Raw genomic sequence first — 17,091 nt, 5'->3', positions numbered from 1 at the left:
CATTACTTCTGTCCCAGATGGTGTTTATGTGTCTGACCGGACTCTTGTGGTCTTCTTTGATCACTGAGGGTGCCACTCACTAAACTTTGTTCCCTAACACACCTTGTCTGTGTTGGGATCATCCATTTCTCACTTACTTTTCCATCCCCTTCTGACAGGTACAAATGATGTGATCAGATAGGAGAGCAGATTGGGAGTTGTCTCTGCATTTGCTCTTGGTTGTGTCGAGTGGGCAATTAGAATCTCGGAGAAGCACAACGTAGGGGTCAGAGGTCTCAAGGGAACACAGCCTTACTTCGGCAAAATAAACTAAATGGGAAGAAAATGAATGACTTGATGAGAAGGATGAGGAAGAAGAAAAGAAGTTGTTCTTTGGCAATTTTTGATTCCGTAAGCATCAGAACAATTAGTGAGTGTTTTTGATAGGCAGCTAGAAATAGGGGTTATTAGTGAAATCGCTTCCCTAATGGTGTGAATTTAAATAAGTAATGTTGTGAGAACTGCCTCTGGTTCTCACTAGCATTCTATTAAAAATAGAGAATGTGAGATCTCTTAAAATGCAGAGGACAATAAAAAGTTATCCAGAAAGAACCTGAACTAAACATCTGAATAAGTGAGTTAGAGTCCTAACACCCCCACTACCAAGCTCATTAACTCTGGAATACATAATGTCCTGGCATCTTGATTTCTTAATATCTACAATGAGAGGTTGTGCTATTATTTAAACACTTGTCCAGTCCTGAAATCCTGTCATTCTCTCTTTTCCTTTTCCTCTAGTGTTTCAAAGTGAATGGAAATTGGCAGTTACCGCATGGCCATCCAGAATTAGGTTGCGCCATCAACTTCCTAGGGGTGATTTTTTACTCTTCATCTCTAAGGGAGTTTAACTTCAATTTGATCTCCAGATACCCTGCTCCCTTGTTTTTAATTTTGGAAATCAGCTCTGTTTCTCTCTGGAAAGTTTAGGACTCTGTGGTGATTATTAACACAGCAGCCAACAGGTGGCACTGCGGGTCCGTGGAACTGAACTCCATGGTCCCGGCCTTCCCTGATTGTTTATGGCAATAGGATATCTGCTCCTCTGTATTTATTTTTTTCCTATTCAAAATACAAAGAGTCCAGTGAAATTGCCTAATAGGCCTCCAATGTGTATAAACCCCCAGGATCAATAATATGTGGTAGCTGCTTGCAAATGAATCTGACTATGGTAGAGAAGACATTCTCATAGGAATATACTACCAGAAAAGTTTGAGTCTTAACGATGCTTGTGTATATTAAAAGAGAGAAATCTGTGTGCATGAAAAGGTAGTATTCCAGCCCAGGAACCTACAGCATGATTCCATACGTGTCATGATGGTAACCAGGGAAGGTGTCACAACTATTCAGGTATTACCATTCAGCTGAGTTTTCAAGACTATTTTTTTTTTTAATTTTTTTTTTTTTTAACGTTTATTCATTTTTGAGAGAGAGAGAGACAGAGCATGAACAGGGGAGGGGCAGAGAGAGAGGGAGACACAGAATCTGAAACAGGCTCCAGGCTCTGAGCTGTCAGCACAGAGCCCGACGCGGGGCTCGAACTCACGGACCGCGAGATCGTGACCTGAGCCGAAGTCGGCCGCCTAACCGACTGAGCCACCCAGGCGCCCCTCAAGACTACTATTTTTAATCAAATAATCCTAACATTTTGATCTGGTAGTATCCTTGGTGACACTGAATCCAGGCGAACTCATGTTACAGGTGGGGAAGCGGAGACCTAGAAATGCTTTGTGACCTCCAGGAAACAATGACTATTTAATAGCATATCCCAAATGATAACTGATGTTAGGCCCCAGTCCAGGCAGTCTCTGGAGAATAACTGCGGGTTCAGGGTAATTTCTGGACTCAGGCAAATCCCCAAGCCTCAATTTCCCCATTCACTGAAATCTATCTATCTATCTATCTGTCTATCATCTATCTAATATGTCTTTGTAATTTACCTGTCTCATGCATTTCATATTTACTAAGATAGGTTATGAAGTTACGAGCCTTGGAAACTCTTATTCTGTGGTTGTCAGAATAAAAAATCAGCTTGGTTTATAATTCAGTGAAACAATCTGGCAGACATCCTTTTATGACACACTCTATATCTCTTGGACAAGTTGTACCAAATACAGAACTTGCCTAGAATTCCTTTATTCAAGATCAATAAACTAACCAAGAGGGCAGCTGTTTCAGCTTTTAATCTATGGAGGAGCAGAGAGTGGTGTGGAGGGAGGGTGAGTGCACATCTGCTTTTCCTCTCTGTCATTAAGAATAGGGCCTCTTGAGGGAACTTCTGGGCTTTCACTTGCTACCTTTGGATTTGTAGCCCCAACTTCCAAAAGGGATTGGTTCTGACCTCCCCTCCACCTCTGACTTTCAGCCTTGCCAACGTCTTTGTCTCTGGACAGAGGGTAACAAAGATCATCTTCACTCAGATGAATATGTCTGTTTTCTAAATTGCTCTTGGTCAAAATGGCTTAAGCAGCTGCCTGGGAATGTCAGGAGCATGGACTGAAGCTCTGGCTCCGTGGTTCCATTTATTCTCCTTCTTCCATCCATCCAGGATAGCGACCTGGTGGAAAGTTCCCGCAGAATGCAACGTAGAAAGAGAGAGTATTTTATCTGCCAAGTGCTAATTCATAACGATAATAGCTGATATTATGTGTCAGGTATATTTCTCCACTTCTTACCACAACCTTGATGACAGGTGTTAGTAATTTTTTCCAGCTGAGAATGCTAAGATTTAAATAGACGAAATTACTTGTCCAAAGTTATGATCTTAACGAGTAATCAGTATACTAGCTGCTAGTGCCTCGTATAACTATAAATGGTAGACCTAGGATTCAATTTCAAGTTTGTTGGACTCCAAAGCTAGTACTCTTTGCTTGTGAGCAGACACAAATATAGAACCATAGCCTGGAAACATAATGACCTAGATGAATAGGAAAATTTTTAATATTAAGCCCAGCTGTCTTAGGCTAAACCAGAACTCGTTAAGATGCATCATTTCATTAATAGATTTCTTTCTTGGTAAATCTGCTGTGTTCTTAATGAAGACACATATACCAATTTAAATATGGAAAAGAAATAAAGTGCACAGCCCTGTTGTGGCAACAAAGCAGGTTTTCAAAATCAGACATCTGGGCCTGTGAAATCTGAGTGGTGAGCCAGCTTCATGGCTTGGGGCACTGGGCACAGAGGAAAGTCAGACACTTGAAATTTGAACCCCAGCCTCTTCTTCTCTATGGAGAATCATTTTTCTGTATTTGTTCCTGAACTCACAAGTAAAAATCCAGAGCAGCCTTACTCTTCATCTTCCCTGCCTTGAACACCTGGAGAAAGTATCATGCAGATGTGAATTATAAATGTTTATATTGCAGAAAGAAAAATGGTGATTACTTTCCAACTCAGATGTGAATTTCCACTGGGGTGATGTAGTTTCAAGATATTCCTCTGTTTCCTTACCAGATATATTCTATAAGAGTCAAGAATGTTAATGGCTCCACGTAATTGAAATCTCCTATTAGCTTAAGCTATGAGGGATTTATTTTTCTCATGTGGCGATAGGGATAGATGTAGGCAGTTCCCTGTATTGGTTTAGTGGCTTAAAGGTGTCAGTGCTGACATTCGTGACTGTCTCAGTCTTGGCTTCAGATAAGACGGCTGCCCAAGTAGTAGACAGAGTTCTGCATTCAAGGCAGGAAGAAGAGGGAGGGGTAGCATGACTTACATCTGTCCTTTGTATTAGTGGAGGAAAACCTCTTCAAAAACATGACAGCAGGCTCTTATTAGCCCTGAGTCATAGGGCTACCCTTAGAAGCAAGGCAGGCTGGGAAAGTGAGATTTTAGCTTTTGTGGCATTGAAGTGAAAGAGGGCATCCCATGAGTGATGACCCAGGTGGTATGTGGCTGCAAATAAAAACAAGTCCTTGCAATTCACAATTCAGAAGCTCTTAAAGAATAGGCAATACATGCAGGTTAGTATTCATGCATTTTACTCAACAAATACTTATTATGCACTATGTTATACATTGAAAACTATGCATACAGTGTGCTGATATATAGGTCAAATGCTGCCACTAGTAATGTCCCTCCACCCAGGCCTTAACTCGTTGGCTCACTGGGGTAATGACATCAATAGCCTGGGGCTGAACAGGTAGAGTACAAGGAAGAATGATCTAAAGTGTGGCGATGCCAGACGCTTGCTCAATACCGTCTCAATCAAAGGTCTCCTTCACCTTTCTAAGCAAATGCCCAAAACTCTGATAGGGAGAAAAGACATGTCAACCTCTTCTCCAGTTCCACTGCTCTCCTCTTTCCTAGTTCCTTGCAATGAGAGAAGAATTGCTAGCATAACTGTTCAGAACTTGGGATGTTAAGGGGTCATGATTTCTAGCAGGAAAAGAAAATATCTCTAAATAGGTCCTGCAGAGAAAGTGCAGGTTCCTCTTTATCCTACCTGGTGCATATCGGTGTGCAGGGAATTTTCAGCAAGATATTTAGTGTAGACATGACCATATTGTTCTCTGTATTTCAGTTCCTACCTCTGTATGACCATCCAAATAGCACAAACATCCCAGGATGTAAATTTCAAAAGAGGCGACCTTCAGCCTAAATTGTATGTACCAATCCAGCTTTTTAATGTGGGGTTGTCCATTCTAGGTATTGGATTCTTAAACAGCTATTGATAAAGTAAACTTGGTTACCCTTCTTATATCATTCACTGTGGTTATAGCTCCTTTGGGAATCCCCTGGAGGGGAAGTTGATACACAGGGCAGGATTAGGGATTCCTAGGTCTCTTAGAAAATATCAATATAGACCCAAACCCACATTCTCATCCAAATTAAATTTGTACAGAGGATGGAAATAGGAAAACATAGGGCTCAGGGAACTTAGCAGGGTCCTGTGTTCTTTTCATGCCTCTGCCCGCCATTTTCTTAGCTTCTTCCCAGAGCATGAGGGTAGATTGGATCACGATTGCCAGTGGGCAGTCACTGTGCTTTCAAACAAATCAAACAAAAAACAAAACACTGCGAACTCAGGCTCCATGCTGCTTTTGCCTAATTTCCTCTTCAAGTCCAATAGATAAAAATGTCAGTGAGGGTTCTCCTTAGGAGGGTTTGCAAACTAATTCTCTCTTCTCTGATACTATGTATATGAGTGGATAAACTTAATTCTTCTTACTGTTTTCCTATTGTTCTTTTCTTTTCTTCTTTTTCTTTTCTTTTTTTTTCCCCATAGAATGGCCTAAGCTTCATGCTCCAAATGGGACATTAGACATAAAGCCTGCCATTGACCCACCAAGTTCATATGCAGCTATTAATAACATTGTGTTTCTTATTTCACTTCTGTTTGTGTTCACAAGATTCAACTGTCCCTTACAATTCCACCAAAATCTCATCACTCTGACCACAATCTAATAATAATAATATCAACTATTATTTACTGAATGCCTTTTGTGTACAAGAGACTGTGTTAAGTGACTTACTGTTTTTATTTTCTTTTTTTAAAGTATATATTTTTTTTATTTTGAGAGAGAGAGAGATTGCAAGTGGGGGAGGGGCAGAGAAAGAGGGAGACAGAATCCCAAGCAGGATCCATGCCATCAGTCAGCACAGAGCCCGATGCGGGGCTTAAACTCACGAAATCATGACCTGAGCTAAAATCAAGAGTCTGATGCTTAACTTACTGAGCCACCCAAGCACCCCAACAATAATATGCAGGCTTCCAGGGGCACCTGTTTTTCTTAATTATACTGCAAGAGTCATCCCCACCCCACCCCACAACATGGCACTCTCTTCTTGTGATCCGAGGGGTGTTTGACAGCATGCAAGTAAGAGGAAGTCAGTGAACTTAGAGGTTCTTGGGAAGCCCCAATGACAAATATGTAAATAGGTGTTTAAGGACTCCTTAATTATACATTTGAGGCTCATCAAAATCTGGCTTTAATCTATTCACCAAAACTAAAAACCTTACACTCTCAAATACAGACCTTCTTCTCCTTTATTGTTCTTCACAAATGTCACCATTCATACCCCCATTCGTACTTCTCTTCCTTGCCAATTGTCTTGTTGCTTTTGTCCATTTTCCTATATCCTGCTCATTTGTCAAGGATCGCTTTAAGATATCATCTCCAAAAATAATTCTCTGATACTTCATTACACAGAGGTATTTCCTTGAATTTCTGGGACATTTAGGGGTATAGCTTGCAAAAGTAATTTTTTATTTAGGGTGAGTCTGAGTTTGGGTCTATGTGGTGAGCTCTGAGAACTTCTGTGTCAATATCACTTGCATAAGACTTTTGATCACCTATGTCAACATGACTTAGTGGTTTTTTCCAGGAAAACTTTGCCCAGGAAAGATAAAACTGTAAACTAATAAATAACTTCACTGTTTGCTTGAGGAAATTCCTACAGATCAATTTATCAGAGACAACAGTCTTCTCACCTCAGCAAACAGCTTGCTTAGCAAACAAAAATGTGCCTATCAACACATATTTCAAGGGTATTGCCTGACTGACAGCCAGTTTTGAACTATTATAGCATTAATTTTACCCAATTCTAGCCAATTACCTACCTTGAAAAGCCCACCTTAGACTACCTAAGCCCAGACCCGAGAGTGCTACAAATATCCTACTTCTACCTTTCCCTTGAGTTGCTTCTGAAATCCTACCATGGTGGTGTTCTCTCCAACTCCAGTAAATTCAAATAAGCATAGTTTTACTTTATTAGCAGATTTCTGATGACATTTTGAGGAGGGTAACACTGGAAGTGTATGTATCTGAGTATATATGACAAACTGGGAAGGGCTGTGTACCAGAGGTCCATGTGAATGAGGATCAAGAATCTGTAGGAAGGGGAGAAGGAGTTTCACATGACACACAGAACACAGTAACGAAGACTTCATCAGCAGAGAAGAATAATTTCAGGTCTCTGAAGAGACTCCCTGAGCTCATGACAACCACTCCTCAGCCTTTGTTCCAGGAGAGATTACTTTTAGACAATATGGGGACTTGACAGAGAAGAGAGGATACGGAAAAGTGACAGTATTCCAGCTATCCATACATATCCCTTCATGGTTCAGAAATGGGAAACAAGAAATATATTCTTGCTGCATCTCAGACGAGTCTGAGACAGACCCACTAAAACCTACTGAGGCAGCCAGCCTCATCAGAGAAGAGAGGATAATCATGTTTTCCATGGCACAAGAGATGGCCCTGATAGTGTGGGTCCAGAAGAGGTCTCGCAGACAGTGCAGTGAGGGGGGCAGGTTGAGCGGCAAGCCCTGGAAGCTGAAGACCATATGGGCAAATACATATCTCTGGGACATCAACACAGATGACAACGGAAGACTGGATGCCTCCGTCCTCAAAACTGTAACTGTTGTGCACACACATGCCCTGTGGAAAGCAGATGCAAACCCAAGTTAAAAAGGAAAAGAGGGGTGGGCACCTGGGTGGCTCACTCAGTTAAGCATCCAACTTTGGTTCAGGTCATGAGCTCATGATTCATGAGTTCGAGCCCCATGTCCAGCTCTGTGCTGACAGCTCAGATCCTGGAGCCTGCTTCGGATTCTGCGTCTCCCTCTCTCTCTCTGCCTCTCCTCCACCCACACTCTGTCTCTCTCTCTCCCTCTCTCTCTCAAAAGTAAATAAACATTAAAGAATTTTTTTAAAAAAGAAAAAGAACAGAGTGGGCAGGGTGAGTGGAACAGAATATTTAATTGTGAAAGCACTGAGTTGACTAAATTTAAGTTTCTGTCGTCAGGTGCAACGTGAGTCAATTAGACATTGGTTTCCGCTGTAGAATATTAGACCAACAGAAAAATAACTTTATGTTTCTTGTAAACTGAAATGTATGGCCTCGAATTTAATACCTACAAGCTACATAAGGAAAAGAAAAAAACGACAACAACAACTTAAGAGGCTGTTTATTTAGAGCTCTGAAAGTTGGTTAGGTTTAGAAATTCCCAAGCAGACCATAATATTTCCCCACCTACAGGGAAGCGTCATGCAGCCTGGGCATCTTCAGGCCTCTAGTGCTGCAACTATGCTGGGCAGCTGCCTGTGAGCCACCACCAGTAGCTGATAGTGGGCGCAAGATGTTTAACTGAGACGGAATGTTCGTGAGTTCATCGAAGACACCGTCTGAAGACAGAGTGGCTAGAAAGGGGGGGATGTAGAATTTGGAGTCACTTTATGAATCAATAGAAGCACAGGCCAGATTCACCAGCATAATGACTGTAAATGTGACCCTTGGCCATTCTAAAACTTTGAGGCCTGGAGAGTTTGGATTCATGTCATGTCTTCTCTGAAAAGATAAGCAAACTGTGATTTCCATATAGTGGAATTCTACTCACGAATAGAAAAGGAAAAAGGTTTTGATCCCGGAAACAATACAGCTGGGTTTCGAAATCTTTATGCTGAGTAAAAGAAGCTAGACTCTCTCCCCCCAAAAGAGAGAAGGCGGTGAGTCTATCTATATAAAATCCTTTAAAATGCAAACTAACCTATATAAAATTCCAGAGAATGCAAATTAAGTAGGTTCATGAGTACCTAGGGAGGGAAAAAAGGAGGGATAGATTATAAAGCAGCATGAGAGAACTTCAGGGGTGACACAATGCTTATCTTTTACATTTTTTTTAACATGTATTTATTTTTGAAAGACAGAAAGAAAGAGCATGAGTGGGGAAGGGGCATAGAGAGGGAGACATAGAATCCAAAGCAGGCTCCTGGTCCCCAGCTGTCAGCACAGACCTCAATGCGGGGCTCAAACCCTGCAAACTGTGAGATCATGACCTGAGCCGAAGTTGGATGATTAACCAATAGAACCACCCAGGCGCCCCACAAACGCTTATCTTGATTGTGGTACATATTTTACACATTAGATATTTGTAATTTATTGTGCATCAATTATCATCAATGAAGTTCTTTAAAAGTTATATGTGTGTGTATATATATATATATATATATATATATATTTTTTTTTTTTTTTTTTTTTTTTTTTTTTTTGAGAGAGAGAGGGTGCAAGTAAGCAAGTGGCAGGGAGAGAGAAGGAGTGAGAATCCCATGAAGGGTACGGGTTGGGGGGGAAGCAGGGCTCACCCAAAGCTGTGCTCATGCTCACCCAAAGCAGGGCTCAAACTCATGAACTATGAGATCATGACCTGAGGCGAAGTCAGACGCTTAACTGACTGAGCCACCCAGATGCCCCCAGTTATTTTTTTGCACTTCAATTGTACCTACAGTTCAGTATTTTCTTACTATTTTTGACTGTTTTATGTAGTCCCATCAAATGTGGCTCCTGGGACAAAGATCTGGTATGATATTTGATACCTTAATACGTTGAAAGAAGAATTGTGGGTGTTGCTTCAGAAGGTCTTTGTTTGTTGATTGTATAAAAAACTGGAAATAGTCTTTCAGAATTGATTCTATCTAAAAATAGGAAAAGAAAGTAAGGATAGCAATAACAATTAAACAATAAGTTGAAGGGGGAGCATGAGTAACCAGGAGGGAGATCATGCCCAGCAAGGTGAAAGGGTGGGTAGGCAAGCACGTCGAATGTCTGGAAAGGCTTTGATGGGGACCTTCTCCTCTGGGGAATGTTTAGGACAAAGTTATGCTAAAGGTCAAGGGAACACCTTTTAAAATAAATATTGCAAATCTCGGGCATTGTTGTTCTCTCAAAACAACCTTTACCTGTCTATTTATAGCTTGGTAACAGGAACCAAGCTCCTCATGTGTTAACACAGGGCAGTTAATCTGAATGCCACTCAGAAACGAAATTTAATCAACCCAGCCCAGTTTCCCAGTTTACAAAGACATCAGAAAGTCCGTATGTGAAACCTTCCATTGGATAGCATAATACCTACTTTCTTTGTTGTTTATATTTTGAAATATATCACTTAGATAAGGTTATATATACCATGTATGTACAATTTAAACAATAATGATAAAATGGACACTGTGATCCAATCACCCAGCTTAAGAAAACATAGCCTTGAGGATCCCTGGGTATCTGTACTTGATTGGTTCCTCCTACTCTTTGCTTTTAGAGAAAATTAATATCCTGAATGCCATTAATCATTCTCATGTTTTCTTCATAGCTTTTTATGTGAGTACTTGTAAAAAATATATCATTTCATTTCACCTTTTTAAAACATTTTTAAAAGTATTAAATCATAGTGGCTATATTTTTTCTGTATTTTCTCATATAATATTATGTATTTGAGATTCATTTTTATTGATAAATATAGCTGTAGCTCCTCCATTTACATTGCTTTATAATAGTCCATAAGATTTTATAATAGTCCATAAGTGTATTTATTCATATTAAGTCTATAGAGATTTAGCCTGGTTCCATCTTTTTTGTCATAAAAAGTGCTATAAGTCGTATTTTTACATGTCGTTTTGTAATGTGTGTCTAAGTTAAATCTGGAGGGAGAATTGCTGGGGTTATAGGAACTGCATATGTTCAAATTCACTAGATTATGTTAAATATTTTTCCGAAGTGATTTTCTCATTTACATTTCCATCACCAATGTACAATATTTCCTGTTGGATCACTGTCTTTTCAGCAGTTGGTATAATTAGACTTTACTCCTTGCCAATCCAGTGATTTAATTTGGTGTATTGTTCTGATTTTAATTTTTCATTTTCTGACCATAAACAAAATTTAACACCTTTTTTTTAAATTGGTTGTATGTGTTATTTTTCCTGTGAAATATTTGTTTCTATCTTTTGCCTATTTTAGAATAAGTTGTCTTTTACTGATTTTAAGGGTCCAAAATATATTTTTAATTATAAAGCTTGGTCAATTCTATTTGTTTAAGTATCTTCTTGCACCTTGTCATTTATGGGATTTTTTTTTTTTTGGTTGTTGTTTTTTTGGGTTTTATTAAGCTGTCAATGTTAATGTAATTATATTCATCAATCTTCCTTCAATTTTATGTATTTTGTATCCTTTTATAAAATCTTCCTCTTCCTTGAGGTCATAAACTTTTTCATCTATATTTTTGTCTCTAAGTTTAACATTTGCCTTTCACTTTTTAGTAGTTAACCCATTTGGAATTAATTTTTTTGCTACTAATTAATTGATTGTATGAGATATGAACCCAATTTCTTTTTTGTTTGTTTTGGATATCTCATTGTCTCAACATAATTAATGAACATTTTATCCTTTTCGCAATCACCTGCAATGTCACTTCTGCCATTTATTCAGTTAACTTATATGGGTTAGTCTGTTTCAGGGCTCTCTGTTTTGTTAGTCTGTTATTTGTCCCTCCTTGCCCTGATATCAAGTTGTCTTAATTCAGATTAATAGTGAGTTTTTATTTCTGGTTAAACTTGTCATCCCACATTTTTTTCTCCTACCTTCCTATTCTCCATTTATCCTATTTCTATATTTCAAAATAATTCTTGCTTCAAGAAACTTTATTTCTTGAGGAAGCCATTGCCAATTTATAACCCCATTTCCCCAGAAAAGGGATTCTTTCTCAACTCTGAGAGACCACAGACTTAGAAGAAATTATCTTATATTGTTGTGAGTTATTTCACTAGCACCAATAAATCTTAAGTACCACTTACATCCATAAGATAGCATTTTGCTCCCAAGAGTAATTAACTCATTGTAGACCACATCTAAGACTTCATAAATCAAAAACACTTGGCCTGGAGTTCCTTGGTGAGTTTATGTGACACATATTCTGCTTTAATGGCGGACAGCCAACATAAAGAATGGTGCTTCTTCCTATAAAAACATATGCCTGATTATGAAGAGATTGGGCTGGTTCACAAACAGAACTGGGGTCTGGCGAATAGTGTTTGTGACTCTGCCTCCCAGGATGGTCTTTAAGGACATGTCAAAGTTATTTATTTTTTCACATCTTCATCCATACATAGTGATTCATTAGATATGAAATTATGTGAGGAAAAGGAGAAAATTGAAGTTGAGATTGAAATCATCCAGTCAAGTTCAGGTATGAAAGGAGAGACTTATTTCACTACTAAGTACTGAAAGGCTAGGATCTATTTCAGTGATGAATGTGCTATTCAGTTACTGGTCCTTTCAGACTTAGAAGTCCAATTTGTTCAGCAATAGACAGTAGAGTTATCTCTAAGGAGCTGATTCATATTTAAGTTGTTTACAAAGACTGATAAATAAATACAGAATGCCAGTTTATTAATTGGCATTGTTATAGGGTTTGACTAGTTGCCAAACCAGATTTGGAACTTCTTTGTGAGCATGGAATAGATTAAATCATTATTAAATAATAATTATTGCAAATCTAGTGTGAACCAAGTATGATCACAAGAAGTTAGTTGTAGAATTCAAAAGTTTAATGATGCCAGCTGTTACAGTCATCTACTACTAAGTAACAAAGCACCCAAACTTAGTGGTTTAAAATCATCAATAATCATTTATTTTGTTCACAAAGTGGTAATTTGAGAAGGACTCAGCAGAAACTGCATGTCTGTGTTCTTCAGGGTATCAGCTCAGCTGGAACAGCCTGAATGCTGGAAGAGATTTGATGCCTGGGGATTGGACTTATCTGCAGGTTCATTCACTCACATGTCTGACAGCTGATGCTGGCTTTCTATCATGACAGTAGCTAGGGGTTTTGGCTGAGATACCTGTAGGTGGTCCATTTACGTTGTTGTTTGGCTTCCTCATAGTATGATGGCTCTGTTCCAAGAAAGAATGAATATCCAAGAGCAAAAAGGCAGAAATGCATGGCATTTTTATGAAGTACCTTGGAAGTCACACACATCACTTACACCATACTCTATCAGACAAAGCGTTTGAGAAGGTCTTCCAGGTTGAAGGGGAGGAGACATAGATCTTATCATTGAAAAGAACACATAGGATGGGATATTGGTGGCAGCCATCTTTGTATAATACAATTTGCAACATCAGGCTGTCAAAATCTAATGCATCCGTCTCTCCCCATTGAGATATAACTGCTACTTGGGTAAACAGATGACATTCTTAGTCCCATTTGGGGAAAAACCCAAAAGAGCCATTAATTTCTAATGGTTAAACTTGACATTACTGAATTGGATCATTGGTTATTACTCACATTTGATAAAATAGATTGTCTAGTGGAAAGAGCAATGGGTATATAGTTAAGAGATATTCAATATTAGTCCCAACTCTGCCATTATCTGTAAGACCCTGGAAAATGTCAACCTCTGAATCAGTTTGACAATAAGGTTTCGCTTACCCTAAAATCATGACTTACACATACATGTTGATAACTGAGTAGTTTGTTCATTTGATACAGTTTCCTTTCTACTTTGTTTTAAGGAAGTATTTATTTAGGGGAAGGTTGTTAAGAGGGATGGTTTTGAAACTGCTGGGAGATGGAAATTTTAAAATATGTGATCCATTACAAGTCTGAAAACCCTCAAATGATGTTTCAGTGTCTTTGTATTGGTGTTTGGAGAAGAAACCGATTTTCTGTTAGCCAGCGGAAGAACAGATTGAAATAAATCTGTATCATCCCCACCTTTGCTAAAAACTCCTTAGAGTGAATGAGAATATGAAGATGATTTAAAGAACTCAGCAGTGTCACTCACTAATTACTCTAAAAAGAAATGTACTAAGCCTCCTTGGCCTTTGGGGAGCTTTGAATTTCAGTTCAGTAGATCTGACAGACAGGGTCCTGGTCAAAGGAGAAGGTCATCTTCTTTTAGAGCAGGTTTTCTCAACCTCAGCATTATTGGCAATTTGGGCCAGATAATTCTTTGTTGCAGGAAGCTGTTCTGTGCATTGTAGGCTGCTTAACATTTCTGCCCTGTACCCACTAGATGCCAGGTGCTTCTTCTTCTCGTCTTGTGACAATCAAAAATGTCTTCAGACATTACCAAATGTCTGCTGCAAAAGCATCCCTTGTTTGGAAAACTACTGCTTTTGTATGTCATGCTGAAACTTTACAGGTTTGTTCTGCTGACTCATCTCAATAGACAATCCAACATTTGCTAATGCAGTGGGTCCTGTGTGTTGTGATTGTATGAAACTGGAGATTAGTGGTTTTCAGTAGTCATGGGCTCAGTCCTCAAGATTCTGACTTAGCTGATCTGGGATGTTACCTAGGCAGGGTGGTGTTCCTATTGTTATTCTTGTTTGTTGATGTGTCTTTAGCTCCCCAGGTGTTTCTAATACTCCACCAGGGATAAGAAACACTAGAGAAAAGCAAGCATCTCCCTCTGAGCCCACCTAGGTTTGGGGGCAAAGGACTGTCATCAAAGTACTGAGCAAGGGCAAGCTTTGGCAGAATTCCAATTCTTTTCAGGCCAGCAAGACTCGTTCCTGGCCAGTCTTAGGAGTCATCTGGCCTCTGTCCCCAACAGGAAAGGGTACAATTGGAAAGAATTATCTGTGGATTCAGAGATCAGTCCTAGGCCTGGGGGGAAGAAAAACGGAAAGAGATCTTTATAATTAATCTGACAAAGAGAACTAATGGGGGAATTGAAATGCATAACAAATAAGTGACAAAGATAAATAACTGATGGTGGTTGTTCTTTGTGTGAGAAGATGCTATTACTGACAGTGATATTGATATCTATTGTTATAGGCGCAGTTAAAAAGGCAGATGTGATGTGTGCTTAGTAACAGGGATTACTTTCAATGGGGCTATTAATAACACTGTGAATTTGTATGCCCATTATTATCAACTAAGACTAAGGTGGATTTGATAAGAAGTGGCCTGGGAAAACCTCACAGATTTCCTAGTATTTAAACTTTCAAAACAAGCATTTTATTTGCCATAGATACTTGTAAGAATTTTTCAAGCGCACATCAACAAAGGGACGTGTTGTTTTTACCATGATGTAAGTTAACCTAATGCCAGTTCTCCAACCAAATGGAAATCTCTAAGAACTGACCAGATTCTGGCTCCCAGGGGCCACTAAGGAGGGGAAATTTTTGACCTTTAGAATTACAGAAATCTTAAGTGGAGTGTTGAACATAAGTTATGAAAGTAAGTGGCTCGCAGTGGCAGGAACAGCAGCATTTCAGAGGAAGAAACGGGCAAGGGCTTTCTTGAGAATAATGAAGTCGCTTCATATTTGTGTTTAGGTTGTCTGAAGTTCAAGGCAGTAAAACCATCCTAAGCAGGTCATTCCGCATTTTTCTCAATACTCTGCCCATCTGTTCATGACATGGTTCCCACTATAGTAATAGCAACACCGTGTTTTTCAGAAAAGCCTGAAACTCACAAATTCCCCGAAGAAACAGAAAATGTGTATGATAACAAAGCAAGCAGAAACACCTCCCCCTCTTCCACACTTCCCAAAGACTAAACATGACTCACACACCCCCTTCATCCCTGACAAGAACAAATAAGCCCCCGTGTGTGTACTTCCATGGGGGAGACACAAGTCAACAGAAGAGGGTCCCTGAAATCAGGATTCCAAAAATCAGTTCAATTATCCTAAATAGTAGACTTAAACTACTACTAGGTAGTTATCAAAGATTTAATGGCATGAAAGAATGGAGAATTGTATTGGGTTCAAGTTTCTTCTCTAGAAATTACAGGTTTGCAATTTTTGTCTCAGACTCAAAAGATGCTCTATCTACTGATGAAAGATATCCTACACACCTACCTGATCCTCTTGTCTCGGGGGCGTTAGGTGGGGGAGCTTCTCCGCATCAGCCTGGTTTTGCTATATCTCCCTTGTCACTGGCCTGAGATGGAGAAAATTGTGTGATCCTCCAACTCTGTGGTCTAGGAAGCAAAATACCCAGAATCTTTCTCCTGCCTTGGCTCTGATTGTTCGTATGTCATTATCTAATTAGATTCATCTTGGTGACCTTCAGTTACCAAGTTTACCAGTTACCAGCTTACTAGAATTGGCAAGCCCCTCGCTGATGTGTTGTTTCTAAGGGTGCAGAGTTCCTAGGACTGAAAATATTTTTAAATTCAATGGGGTAGGCATCCAGGTACACTGAGAGTTTAAAATCCTGATTGAAGCAGTAAATGTGATCCAAGGAATTTTTGTTTCAGTCTGTATGATTCCACTATCCTAATCAGATTATAGTGTTCAAAGATGCTTTAGAGAGCAGTCATTGTCATTTCTAATTTGATGTTTTAATATAATAATAATTACTAATATTCAGATGGTCATTTCTGAATACAAAGTACTTTTAGAGATATCTGATCCTTGCAGTCGCATGTGAGAGAGCAGGGACAGATTTTATGGTAAGTGACATCTGTGGCTTTTGCCACTTGGGGACACCTACCTAAGAATAAGGAAGGCATCATAGGGGAAAATTAGAGCCAAGAGATGGAGAGACTGATATTATTTTTTACCCATATCCAGTTGTGTCTGAAGGTCTACTTACTTTGCTACTCTAAATTAGATGAGACTGTAAAGTCCTCTCCTGCTTAGTCCAAATTACATTGGATTTCTGTGCAAGCCAAAGTATGACCAATACATTATCATCCCTACTTAAAATATAATAAGGAAAGAAAGTCACAAAAGTGAAACAATTTAAACAAGTCCACAAAGTGGAAGAAACAAGACTTGAATCTACTAACTCTTGTGCTCTTTTTACATGGACCCAATGGAGCCAATAATATCTGATACCATCCGATAAACATGTAACACATCTGTTCAGGAAGTTCTTCCATTCATCAACCACCAAGTATTTCCTGAGTTTCCTCCCATGATGATAAGCAGTTTTGCTAAATTTAAGTCAGGCTGTCTTTTCTCACATCACACAATCCAATTAGGAATAAAGCCGTTAGTCTGCAATGGGCCCGGGCAGAGATAAGTGCCAAAGGATGGTGTAGACAACACACAAAAAAATGAGGTTTGTGAAAAGAGGCCAGTGGATGCCAGGGCTCTTGTTTGTAAATGACAAACACTCCGTCCTAATTAGCCTAAGGAAAAGCATTTCTTCAGTTAAACTACTGGAAGGGTGGCGTCAAGTTGGCCTCAGGAATGACTCTGTGTCTTAACCCCGCTTATCTCTTGTCTTTGCTTCTCAGTTCTATTTTCTACTACTGCAGATTGCCTTTCTGTGCAAAGCAGATTGACTTTTTCCAGCTAGTATCTGGCAACTAGA

Source organism: Panthera onca, chromosome C2, assembly GCF_046562875.1.
Source record: "Panthera onca isolate mPanOnc1 chromosome C2, mPanOnc1 haplotype 2, whole genome shotgun sequence".
Taxonomy (NCBI): Eukaryota; Metazoa; Chordata; class Mammalia; order Carnivora; family Felidae; genus Panthera; species Panthera onca.
Note: the sequence above shows the minus strand (reverse complement) of the source record.